Source organism: Canis lupus, chromosome 5 (genome assembly GCF_003254725.2).
Source record: "Canis lupus dingo isolate Sandy chromosome 5, ASM325472v2, whole genome shotgun sequence".
In the NCBI taxonomy this organism is placed as follows: Eukaryota; Metazoa; Chordata; class Mammalia; order Carnivora; family Canidae; genus Canis; species Canis lupus.
In genome coordinates, this window is record NC_064247.1 from 7,878,823 (window position 1) to 7,889,966 (window position 11,144).

Sequence of the window (11,144 nt, forward strand, 5' to 3'; positions counted from 1 at the left end):
GAGCTAGTGAGGAAGAGGGGAAGGCGAGGTCATTCTGACAAAAGGGAGCACGTACGAAATATCGGAGGCAGGAAAGAGCGAGGCGCTAGCAAGATGCCAGAGGCGGCCTTCTTCCTGGCACTGTTCACCACCACGAAGGAAAGGCAGCAGCCAGCAAGCGGCCTTTGAGGGATGCTCCAGAGCCTTTCATATCCAAGATTTCATTTGGCTCTCCAAACAGCCCTGTGGGTATTAGCCCCATTCTACAGATGAGTAATGAGCTTGGGGTTGCACACAACTCATTAGCTGCAGTGCTAATGAGAAGGGCGGAGGGGAGGGAGCCGCGTACAATCCATCCAGTCTTCTCCCACCAGAGTTGCTGCAGAGGGAGTGGGAGGGCAGGGGGAAGCAGGGGAGGAGGAGGGATTTAGCCAACCTATTCTTTTCATCAATCCCAAAAGGAAACGAACTCCACCTTATCCAAGATCAGTGGCTCCAAATTACCAAACATAATCTATGCGTTCTCTAGACCCTAGAAGCCGTAAGGCAGACAGGGAATGTTAGGATGTCCCTGCACCTGCCCTTCTGCCTCAAACCACCTTGGACAGACCCTAGAGCCTCCCAGGAAGTGTTCGCTCTCAGCAGAGCAATCATCCCTGCTTCTAGACATGCTAGCACTGTCCTTCCTGTCATCCAAGCTCAAAACCCTGGGAATCAGGTGTGACCACTGCCTTCCTCCTGCATCCTCCAAGTCGCAACAATGAATGTTTAGTACCGCCTACCTCCATCCATGCCTTTCCAATTCCATGACCACCATGCTGCTTTAGACCTTTAATTCATCAACACTGTCCACTTCTCTGTGTCCACTTCTGTCCCCTTACCCTAGTGCAATCCACCCGGTGTGACCCCAGGAGATCACAGGATTGTGATCCAAGGCAAAGCTTTGGCCACCACGCTTCCCTCTTTAAAACCATCGTAGTGGGCAGCCGGGGTGGCTCAGCGGTTTAGCTCCACCTTCAGCCCAGGGCCTGACCCTGGGGACGGGGGATCGAGACCCACATCAGGCTTCCTGCATGGAGCCTGCTTCTCCCTCTGCCTGTGTCTCTGCCTCTCTCTGTGTGTCTCTCATGAATAAATAAATAAAATCTAAAAGAAAAAAACATCGTAGCACGTCGTAAGTGCTCTGTAAATGTTGCGTGAGTGAAATACACTTGAGCATGTCTACACTCCCCGAGCAGTAACATGCACATCCCTCCATCTGCATGCAGAGCGGCTTACAACCCAGTCTCAATTCACCTTTTCAGCCTTATCTAAAACTATTCAGTCACACTTGGCCCTCCCTACGGATAATTAGGCCATTGTCCTTCTCCATAAGGAGCTTGTGCTTTTCTTCTCTACTGTGATCGTGGCTGGTCCTCCAATAAGAAATCCCCTCCCCACTACCCTTGCCCATTTCTCTGTGGCCAAGCGTGTCCCATCTGTCAAGACCCCGGTGAGCTGCTCCTCTGCCAGCCATATAAGGTCAGTCCTAAAAGATGTGTTTAAGAAAGAGGGAAAGAAGCATGTTAAGTTATTTCCCAGGTCACAAAGTCACTTTAGTTCTCTCAATCTCATTTGTATTCATCTGTTTAAAATTTTTTAAAAATGATATTGACTGTCCTTATCTCAGAAAACTGCCAGGAAGATCAAGTGAGATCATGTATGTGAAACTATTTAGCAAATGATTATCTGGAGTTAAACAATAATCATTACTATGCACATATTATAATGATTAGTGTAAATACATTTTTCTCTCCCTGATAAGCTCAAGATTTGCATTAATACAGTAACCACCAGCCACATGTGGCCAGTGAGCACCTGAAATGTGGCTAGGCCAAAGTGAGATGTGCTGTAAATATAAATACACCTACAAGATTTTCAAGACTTACTACAGAAAAAAAAGTAAAATATTTGATATTTTTACTGATATTTTAACTGATAATCTTATCAATAGCTTTTATAATGATCACAAGTTGAATTAATATTTTGGATACATTAACTTAAGTGAAACCTATTATTGAAATAAAAGCCACAGTCTCTTTTTGCATTTAATGTTTCACATTCTATATGTAATTCTGGTTGGATTTCTCTCAGACATCACTGCCCTAGAGAACTGGAGGCATGCTGTATCATGTCCTCTAGCACCTGTGGGAACACCATCCCTATTTGTTGGATAGATTATGGTGTGAGTGCCCTCTTCCCTTCATCCACTTGGGAATGCTCTGGTAGAGGCTTGCAGATTAGATTGTGTGGGGACGAGCTGGGCGGAGGGGCCACCTCTTCCTCTGAAATGTCCAGTCTGTCTGTGGCGATAGGTCACACCCCACCGGTGCCTACCCCGCCGCCCCCGCCACCGCACCTCTCAGGCCTCAGAAAGCATAGGCACCTGACCTCACTTCTCCTTTTCCCTGGCCGCCCTCTCCATGGTGAGGACCCACTTACTGGAAGAGGAGGGGAGGTGAATGATGGTGGGACCTTTCACGTGCAGCTAGGATGGAAGCTCACCGATGAATCGCCTGCAGGCACCTCCCAAGGAGCAGCATCCTGAGAGCACAGCACCCAGGCTTCGCTTTCTAGGCAATGGGGAATGGCAAGCACTTGCCCCCTGCGGGCAAAGAGGCAGTGACTTGGGCGGGAAACCTGGAGCCTCTCCTACTGGGGTACATGTTGAGGCCACCTGTCTTCTCTGGGACTCACTGCCAGAGCAGGGAGAGAAGCCAAAGGCAGTTGGAGTCACTCAGACGTTGGACGGGAACCTGGGCAGCACTCCCCAGCCCACATTACTGAGCCACCGACGGGGGCCACGGGCCCTCCCAGTCCCTCCCAGCCCTTCCCAGCCCCGTCCTACTCACTTCTCCCCTTCCTTTGGGTTCTTCTCGCTCCTCAGGCAGCAAAACCTTGGCTTTGACACGAGAGACACAGTAAAGGGACAGCCCTGAGCAGATGCTTTGGCAGCCGGCCACCTTCGGGATACATGGGCCAGTGTCTCCACCCAAGAGCATCACCACCAACCCCCTCCTAGCCGCAGCCAGTGATGACCTGTCATCTACTCAGGGCTGACCCACCAAGACAAGCCTGCAGACGACAACGCCCAACGTGGGGGCGCTGTGTGGCCCTGCCTCTTTCTGACTCCGTAATAGCATTTGAAGAGAGTATACGACTTTTTAAAATAGTCTTAGCAGGCCTGGGAGAGGGATTTGTCTCTCCTGAGTGTCTTTTCTTCAGGATATGTGTCAGAAGGATTCTTAAATCTTCAAAAAACCTTCATCTCTCCGTGAGATGAGAACGTGGTAGCAGTAAGGCACAGTAAAAAACCTGCTGATAGACAGATGGAATGGTGTAATTATACGCAGGAGGGAGAGAGGGAGCGTTTGCTGAAATTATTAGTGTGGGCAGACAATTAGAGGCTTTTCCAGAAGATTACACTTTTCCCTCCCATCTGCGCTCCATTTAGGAGTTTTTACATTCACAATGCTATTTCCTCCTCAGCTGTGCCATTTGCCATTTTGCCCAAATTATTATTGTGCTTGACTTTGCGTTTGTTCAGACTTCCCCAGTATCCCGTCTCCTCTTCTTGGCACACGCTGGCTCTCGGAGTCTGCTCCCGCTCTCCTTCTCGTCCTCCCGATGTCTCTTCCCCTCCCCCTTCCCCTCTTCCTACTTCTCTTGCCCCTCAACGGAGACTTGAAAATGTCTACCAAGAGTAAGGCTGCTTTTTGGAGGTTGGGCAGGATGTGATCTGCTGTAAAATAAGAGAAGATGATCAATGCAGTCTGTGGCACCGCCTTCAGCTCCTGGGGTCCCACCCCAGAGCCATAGGGGACGCTAAGCCTCCCAGGAAAGCAAGACCAGATCAACATTCAGAACCCCATGGTTTGAATGCAGAGGAAAAACCAGTGTCCTCTTTCCATCTAGTTTTACTTGAGTTTGGGTCATTGGGATTGGATTGAATCTTCTGACCCTTCCATGGACACATGGCTCTCAATTCCAGCCCCGCAATTACAATCCCTGTTCATTCATTCATTCATTCATTCATTCATTCATTCATTCAAATACAAAGGCATTGAGCATCTATTGTGCCCCAGTCTCGAGACTTAATCCTGGGAGGGTCAGAAAGAACCAACGTGTATTCCATGGCTGCTCTGAGTCAGGGTGAGTAGGAATTATTGTCTTCACATTCCAGATGGGAAAAGAGGTTCTAAGAGGTTGAGTTACTTGCCCAGGTCAGAGACAGAGTGCCACAGCCTAGATCTCTGACTCCAAGACTGAGTGCTCTCTACCGTATTCGTGTGGTCCCAGATAAATAGGTGAAGTCCCTGACTTCTAGTACCGCTGTCATCGGCTGGATAAACAAGCACATAAACGATTGCAATAGTAAATAGGGAGGGCCATGACCCAGGGAAGCAACAGCCTGCAGAAGCCAGGAGGAAGAAGTGACTGAGCATTTACAAGGGAGTCAGAGGGGAACATGTTAGAGCAGCAGCCTGAAGGGTGAGGAAAATTTGGCGAGAGAGGGGAGCAAGGAAGGGGCATCGTGGGCCAAGTGGACAGCAGGTGTGTAAGGCAGATGACTGAAGAGAAGGACCCAACAACACTTTTCTTGAATGCATTTTTTAATCCAGCCTCTTCCCATTCATTATACCATTTTATCCTCAGGCAACTGTAGGATAGCCATCACTATCTCCGCTCATGTAGATAAAGAAACAGAGGTTCAGGACAGGTGAGTAAGTTGCTTAGAGAGGAAGTAGCACAACAGCCCCATAGTCTGAACCCTGGGCAGTCAGACTCTAGTCTAGCTCCTGACCTTTGTCTCCAGAGAGCTGAAGTGTGTTGGGATAATGGGAGTATATTTGGTGTAGCCAACACGTAGTACACATGGTGCATGCGGGAGGATGGCGTGCTTCTGAGGAAAGAAGGGAGCCACATGTCCACTCACCAACAGTCATATGGATGGTGCAACAGGTGTGGCCCACCCTGCGGCGATGTGGCCCCATTATGGGGTGTGGTGTGTTGGTGGTGTGATACGTTGGTTGGCTGGCAGTTGATGGAGGATGGCCAGGAGGGAGAACCAGCCCTGAGGTGGGGAAATCAGTTGGAACGTGGTCCAGGGGTCAAGGTAAGAGGGGATGTGCCTGATGGAAGGCTGTGGAAGCAGAGGCAGGATTTGGAATCTGATTGGAGGTTGGGAGGGAGGGAGTAGCCGAGTCTGAGGACAACTAGAAGTAACAGCCTGAGAATCTGGGTGGGCAATGTTGTGGTTAACCAAGCAAGGGATTCAAGGAGGAAGGAGGAAGAGAAGGTTCGGGAAGAAAAGGGAGAAGAATGAATCAATCAAGAAGGAAGCTTTAAGCCATCAAGGCTTTCCTAGTCAAGGCATCCAAGGAGACAGCAGTGCCAGAAAATTGGGAACGTTCCCATGAATCGTAGATAATCTCACGCCATCCTACTAAAATTAAATTAAAAAACAAAGTTTTCCAGGTGACTCTACATCTGGCCACATGCTTGCATGTTTCCATGGGAGAAGGAGAACCCTCCTCCACTTTCTTCTCCTCTTGCACCTCTACCTCAGCTCCCCTTGGCAGTGTTGTGGAGCCTCAGAGACATAGAAGCCTCCAGATAGGCAGGCACGTATAGACAACATCAACCAGCAGGCTCCACACTGGGGAAAGGGCCTGGCCCTCTCAGAATTCTGGAGGATGAGTGGTGGCCAACCCTACTGTCTGGTGAAGAATTCAGGAACAAGGGGACCCTAATAGTTCTGGAAGGGTTTGCAGAGCCCGGAGAGATGGGGGTTGCACTGACAAGGGGTATGGAAGGTGAAGCCTTGGGAAAATGTGGGAGGGACGGATGCCAACTTTGCCAGCCAGTGGGATTCAGGCTGCCATGTGACTGAGAGACGTGGGCAGTGGATGGCCGCAAAGCTGATCCCTGTGGCTTTTAGTTCTCTGCAACAGTACGGAGACCACAGCAAGCACAGGGCCAGGACTCAGGAAAGCTGATGGCACTTCTAACTCAAAGACACTGGCTTGGTGATCTTGGACAGGTCACTTTTGCTCTCAGATCCCGCTGGCATTTTATAGATCTGTGATTCCTCTGATCACACAGATGAGAGCAACCCCAGAAATACCCACGAATAGTGAAAGGTTCAGCACACTTTCTCTATACAGGGCCAGATAGGAAGTATTTCTGGCTCTGTGGGCTATACACGTTGGTTCACAGCTAGTCCTCTCTGCCTTCCTAGTGCAAAAGCCGCCACAGACTGAACACAAACAAACAGGCTTGGCTGTGTTCCAATACAGCTTTATTTACAAAAACAGACAGTGGCCAGATTTGGCCATTGTTTGCTGACCCCCCTGACATAGAGCATTCAGGGTGCAGGGACCCTTGCCATCTTCCAATCAAAGCAAAGAAGTGAGGGAGACCTCATCCCTTGGAGAGCCTCTGGGCATGCTGCACAAGTCCAACAGATGAGGTTAGGTGGGGAGCTAACCTGTCCCTTCTAGCTGTCCTTAGATGGGGGCTTTACATTTAGTGAGCACCTACCTATCCAAGGTAAGTCCTTCCACATATACAAAAGTTTTCCATCCTCAGTATTAACAGCAGGCCTAGAGGCACCTGGGTGGCTCAGTTGGTTAAGCCTCCTGACTCTCAGTTTCAGCTCAGATCATGATCTCATGGGTGGTGAGATCTAAGGAGCCCTATGTCAGGCTCCGCACTCAGCACACAATCTGCTGATCCCTCCCTCTCCCTTCCGGTCTACTCCGCCCCCAACTCACTGGCTCTCTCTTTCTCTAAAATAAATAAATAAATAAAATCTTTTTTAAAAACCAGCCCTCTATTCATAACCTCTTTAACAGATTTTTTTTTTTTAAGTGTGGCTCATAGAGATTAGGCAACTGTCCTAAGATCACATTGCTTAGGGTAGAACCCAGATAAAACTTCAGAGACTGGAAAGGCACACCACATTCGTTATCCAAAGAAGCAGACTCTTCTCTGTGTGAAGGCCTGGTCACGGCCCCCAAACCTGCCCTCAGAGCAGTTTTCTCCACACCCACCCAGAGCTGACTTGACCCAAGCAGTAGTTCTCCACACTTTCCTTGCTTCCTCTGCAGTATTTTCTGTCCCCTTTTCTGAATGGCATGGAGTGTGATGCTGACACAATCACTCAGAATCCCCAGTTCAGACAGCCCCACAGCCAGGGGAGACACAACTCCGGCACACACGCGCTGGGATACACTGGGAAAGTGCAATTCACTCTAAATAGATTCCCATAAATAAGCAATAAAACAGGAACAGCCATTTGCAGTGAGCATTTCCAGGGTTTGATGAGCTAGGAGTTCGGACGAAGGGGAAAACAGAGTCTTTTTCATTATTTCCTCATCCCTGCAATTTCCCTTTACTGCCTGATGACTTTGAAAGGGGGGAAAGTGAATGTGGCCCCTTAGGGATGGAGCCAGAGTGCCCATCTCCTGCTCCAGCCTGTCAACTTCCCAACTGTCCGAGAGTTACTTTGTGAGCTACACCTCTGTCCTTCCACTTCTTTGACCTGTGGCTGCCTTAGCCTGCCTCCCTCCACCAACAAGGGTGGGGTCCTGAGGAGGGGCAAGAACTGGGGACTGAGACAGGAGAATCTGAGTCTTATAAGGGTGTATCTAGAAGGTAAAGGGGGACGGGTCCAGCCGAGGCCAGGGCACGGTCAGAAATGTCTTCATTTCATTTCTCTTTTTCTCTGATATCAGATGTGATTCCTTTGCTAGGAGTGAACTCTACCTCAGTTTATCCCCTGGCGGACAGTTTTACTTTTGTAAGCTCCCCTGACTTAAAATGCTACACTCTAGCTATGGGCATGTGTGTGTGTTGGCATATGCACCCGTGTGTGTGTGTGTGTGTGTGTGTGTCCATGGCTCAGCACACTGGCATGTTCAGTCTGTTTGGAACCATGTCCCTTACCATGAGCTACATGTTTCTACAACATTCCAGCACCGTCTCTCTTCCCTTGTGGACTTTTCAAGCATTCTTCCTCTCCCTATAGGAAGTTTCCATCTTATGACTTCCTGCCATCCATCCAGTCTTACCCTATATTTCAAGCATAGCCCGCTGACAACCTCCTTTGCCTTTACTCCTCACCTTGAGTCCCAGCCATGCTTAAAACCAAAGAATCAGCTCTAACCAAGATCTTAGTTTTCTACTGGTATCAAGCCATTCTTTCCATTCCTCTGAAGTGACTGCCCCTCGCAGAACTGTTTAGTGGGTGTGGAATCCCAGCAGAGTGGCTGCTCGGTCAAGCTCTCCTCAACAGCCATGCTGCAGATTGACACTCCACATGGGTCACACAACTTAACATTTGATTTTCTATTACCAGTTATTGTTCTCACGTTGTTGTATGTGTGTTAGTCTGCTAAGCTGTCTGAATACGAAAACTACACACCTTCCTACGCACATTTCTCAATCATCCTCTCAGTATCAGTTAGCTATTGCTGTGTAAGAAATAATGCCAAACATAAGGGCTGAAAAATAATAAGTATTTCTTATTGCTCATCTAGCTGTGTGTCAGCTGTGCAGTTTTGCTAACCTGGGCCAAGATCATCTAAACTTAACTGGACTCAGTCACCTGTCTGTTGTTACCTAGAGGGTCATCTTAGGTGTCTAGTGATAGTGTGGCTGTTGGCAGCAGTGATAGAGGTCGCTGGGCCATATATCTGGCATCATCCAGCAGGTTATCACAGGCCTGTGCACATAGTCCCAGCAGGGCTCCAAGGGAGTGTGGGGAAGCATGAGACCTCTGTTCAGAATGAGAACACCCTAACCTACCCCCCAGTTCCATCGGCCACAGCAAGTCATAGGACTAGTTGAGTCCAAGGAATGAGAAAATAGACTCAGCCCCTTGATGGGAAAAGCATCCAAATCACATTGCAAAAGGATACAGGAAGAGGGGAGAATTTTCTGCCATGCCCACTACAGGTCAACTCCAAAAATTGGTTCTGATAGAACTATACCCATTTATGTGTTATCATCCTTGGTATCTAGCTCGGATCTCTTCCAAGTTTGGCCATGGTGTAATCATCCCAGGACCCAGCTCACAGGGGGTGGGGCGGGGGGAGGAGGTCTTTGTTACTGCCAAATAGGTAATCCAATTGAATAGGATCATCTATTGTTTGATAAGCCAACTTGTGAATACATAGGATGACAGTAAATAAAATATGAATCCAATAGGTTTCATTACTTCTTTTAATAAGCAATAAACAAGCATTCAAATCTTCTTCAGTCAAAGATACTAGCCTAATCTTTAAAAAAAAAAAAAAACAAGATTTTATTTATTTATTTGACAGAGAAAGAGATTGCACACATACAAGCAGGGGTGAAGCAGAGGGAGAGGGAGAAGCAGGCTCCCCGCTGAGCAGGGAACCCAATGCAGGGTTCATGGGGATCATGACCTGAACTGAAAGCATACACTTAACCAACTGAGCCCTCCAGGTCCCCCAGTTCTAGCCTAATCTTTCCCAGAGAACAAAGCAAGGATCAAAGAGAAAAGACACAGATGGGACTGTAGCTTATGGCCTCTGGCCAGTCTCCTGCATGCTCAGACTAAGTAATCATGTGCTCCAAGGTTTTCTTTCTTTTTTATATTTTAAAGATTTTATTTATTTATTCATGAGAGACACACACAGAGAGAGGCAGAGACACAGGCAGAGGGAGAAGCAGGCTCCCTGCGGGGAGCCCGATACAGAAATCCATTCCAGGATCCTGGGATCACGACCTGAGCCAAAGGTAGAACCTCGACCACTGAGCCACCCAGGTGTCCCTCCAAGGTTTTCCTCACTCCAGATCAGGGTCATCTGGGTGGTTTCCATTTGTGGCCTCCGTCTCTTTCATCAGTACCAGTGACTCACGTTGAGACACAAATGAACTAAATACAACCTCTCACATACTCTCATCTTTAGTCCATGAATGGCTCATTTTATTTTATTTCTTTCTTAATTTATGTGTTTCTTCTTATTTTTTTTAATTTATTTTTTATTGGTGTTCAATTTACTAACATACAGAATAACCCCCAGTGCCCGTCACCCATTCACTCCCACCCCCGCCCTCCTCCCCTTCTACCACCCCTAGTTCATTTCCCAGATTAGCAGTCTTTACGTTCTGTCTCCCTTTCTGATATTTCCCACATATTTCTTCTCCCTTCCCTTATATTCCCTTTCACTATTATTTATATTCCCCAAATGAATGAGAACATATAATGTTTGTCCTTCTCCGACTGACTTACTTCACTCAGCAGAGTAACCCTCCAGTTCCATCCACGTTGAAGCAAATGGTGGGTATTTGTCATTTCTAATAGCTGATGTGTTTGTTCTTATTTATGTGTTTGTTCACTTATGGATTTCTTTTGTTTTTGTTTTTATTTTGTTTTGGTGGGGGAATTTTGGTTTATTGGTATATTGGAATTTTGTGTAATAAATTTTTTTTAAATGTTGAACTGAGACAGAGATCCTTCTCTTGAACCTTTGGCAGTAATTTAGTGAGTTCTTATAGTATAGCTCTTGCCTTTTCTTTTGATTGTAGTAAAGAAGCATAACGTAAAACTTACCATCTTGGCCATTTTTAAGTGCACAGTTCAGTAGTGTTAAGTCTGTTCCCACTGCTGTGAAACAGAGCTTCGGAACTTTTTCATCTTTATACCCAATAAATAATAAACTCCTCATTTCTCCCAGCCCCACCCCTGCTAACCACCATTCTACTTTCTATTTCTATGAATCTGACTGCTTTTGATATTTCATATAAGTGGAATCATCCAGTGTTTGTCTTTTGGTGGTTGGCTTATTTTACTTAGCATAACATCCTGCAGGTTCATCATGGTGTAACTTATGTCAGAATTTCCTTCCTTTTAGAATAGTATCCCATTGTATGTATCTCCCACATTTGTCTATTCATTCATCTATAGGTGGACATTTGGGGTATCTCCACCTCTTGGCTGTTGTGAATACTGCTGCTATGAATGTGCTGTGCCCCTACTTTCAGATGTTTTGGATAAATACCCAGAAGTAGGATTGTTGAATCATATGGTAGTTCTATTTTTAATCTTTTATGGGAACTCCATATTGCTTTCCATAGCAGCTGCACCATTTTAC

The 11,144-nt window shown here is 47.2% G+C and overlaps 1 protein-coding gene across 5 annotated transcripts in view; it reads left to right on the forward strand.

The window, feature by feature from the left end:
• Nucleotides 1-11,144, forward strand: part of KIRREL3 (kirre like nephrin family adhesion molecule 3) — a 542,768-nt gene that overhangs the window by 281,730 nt on the left and 249,894 nt on the right. The window lies entirely within an intron of this gene.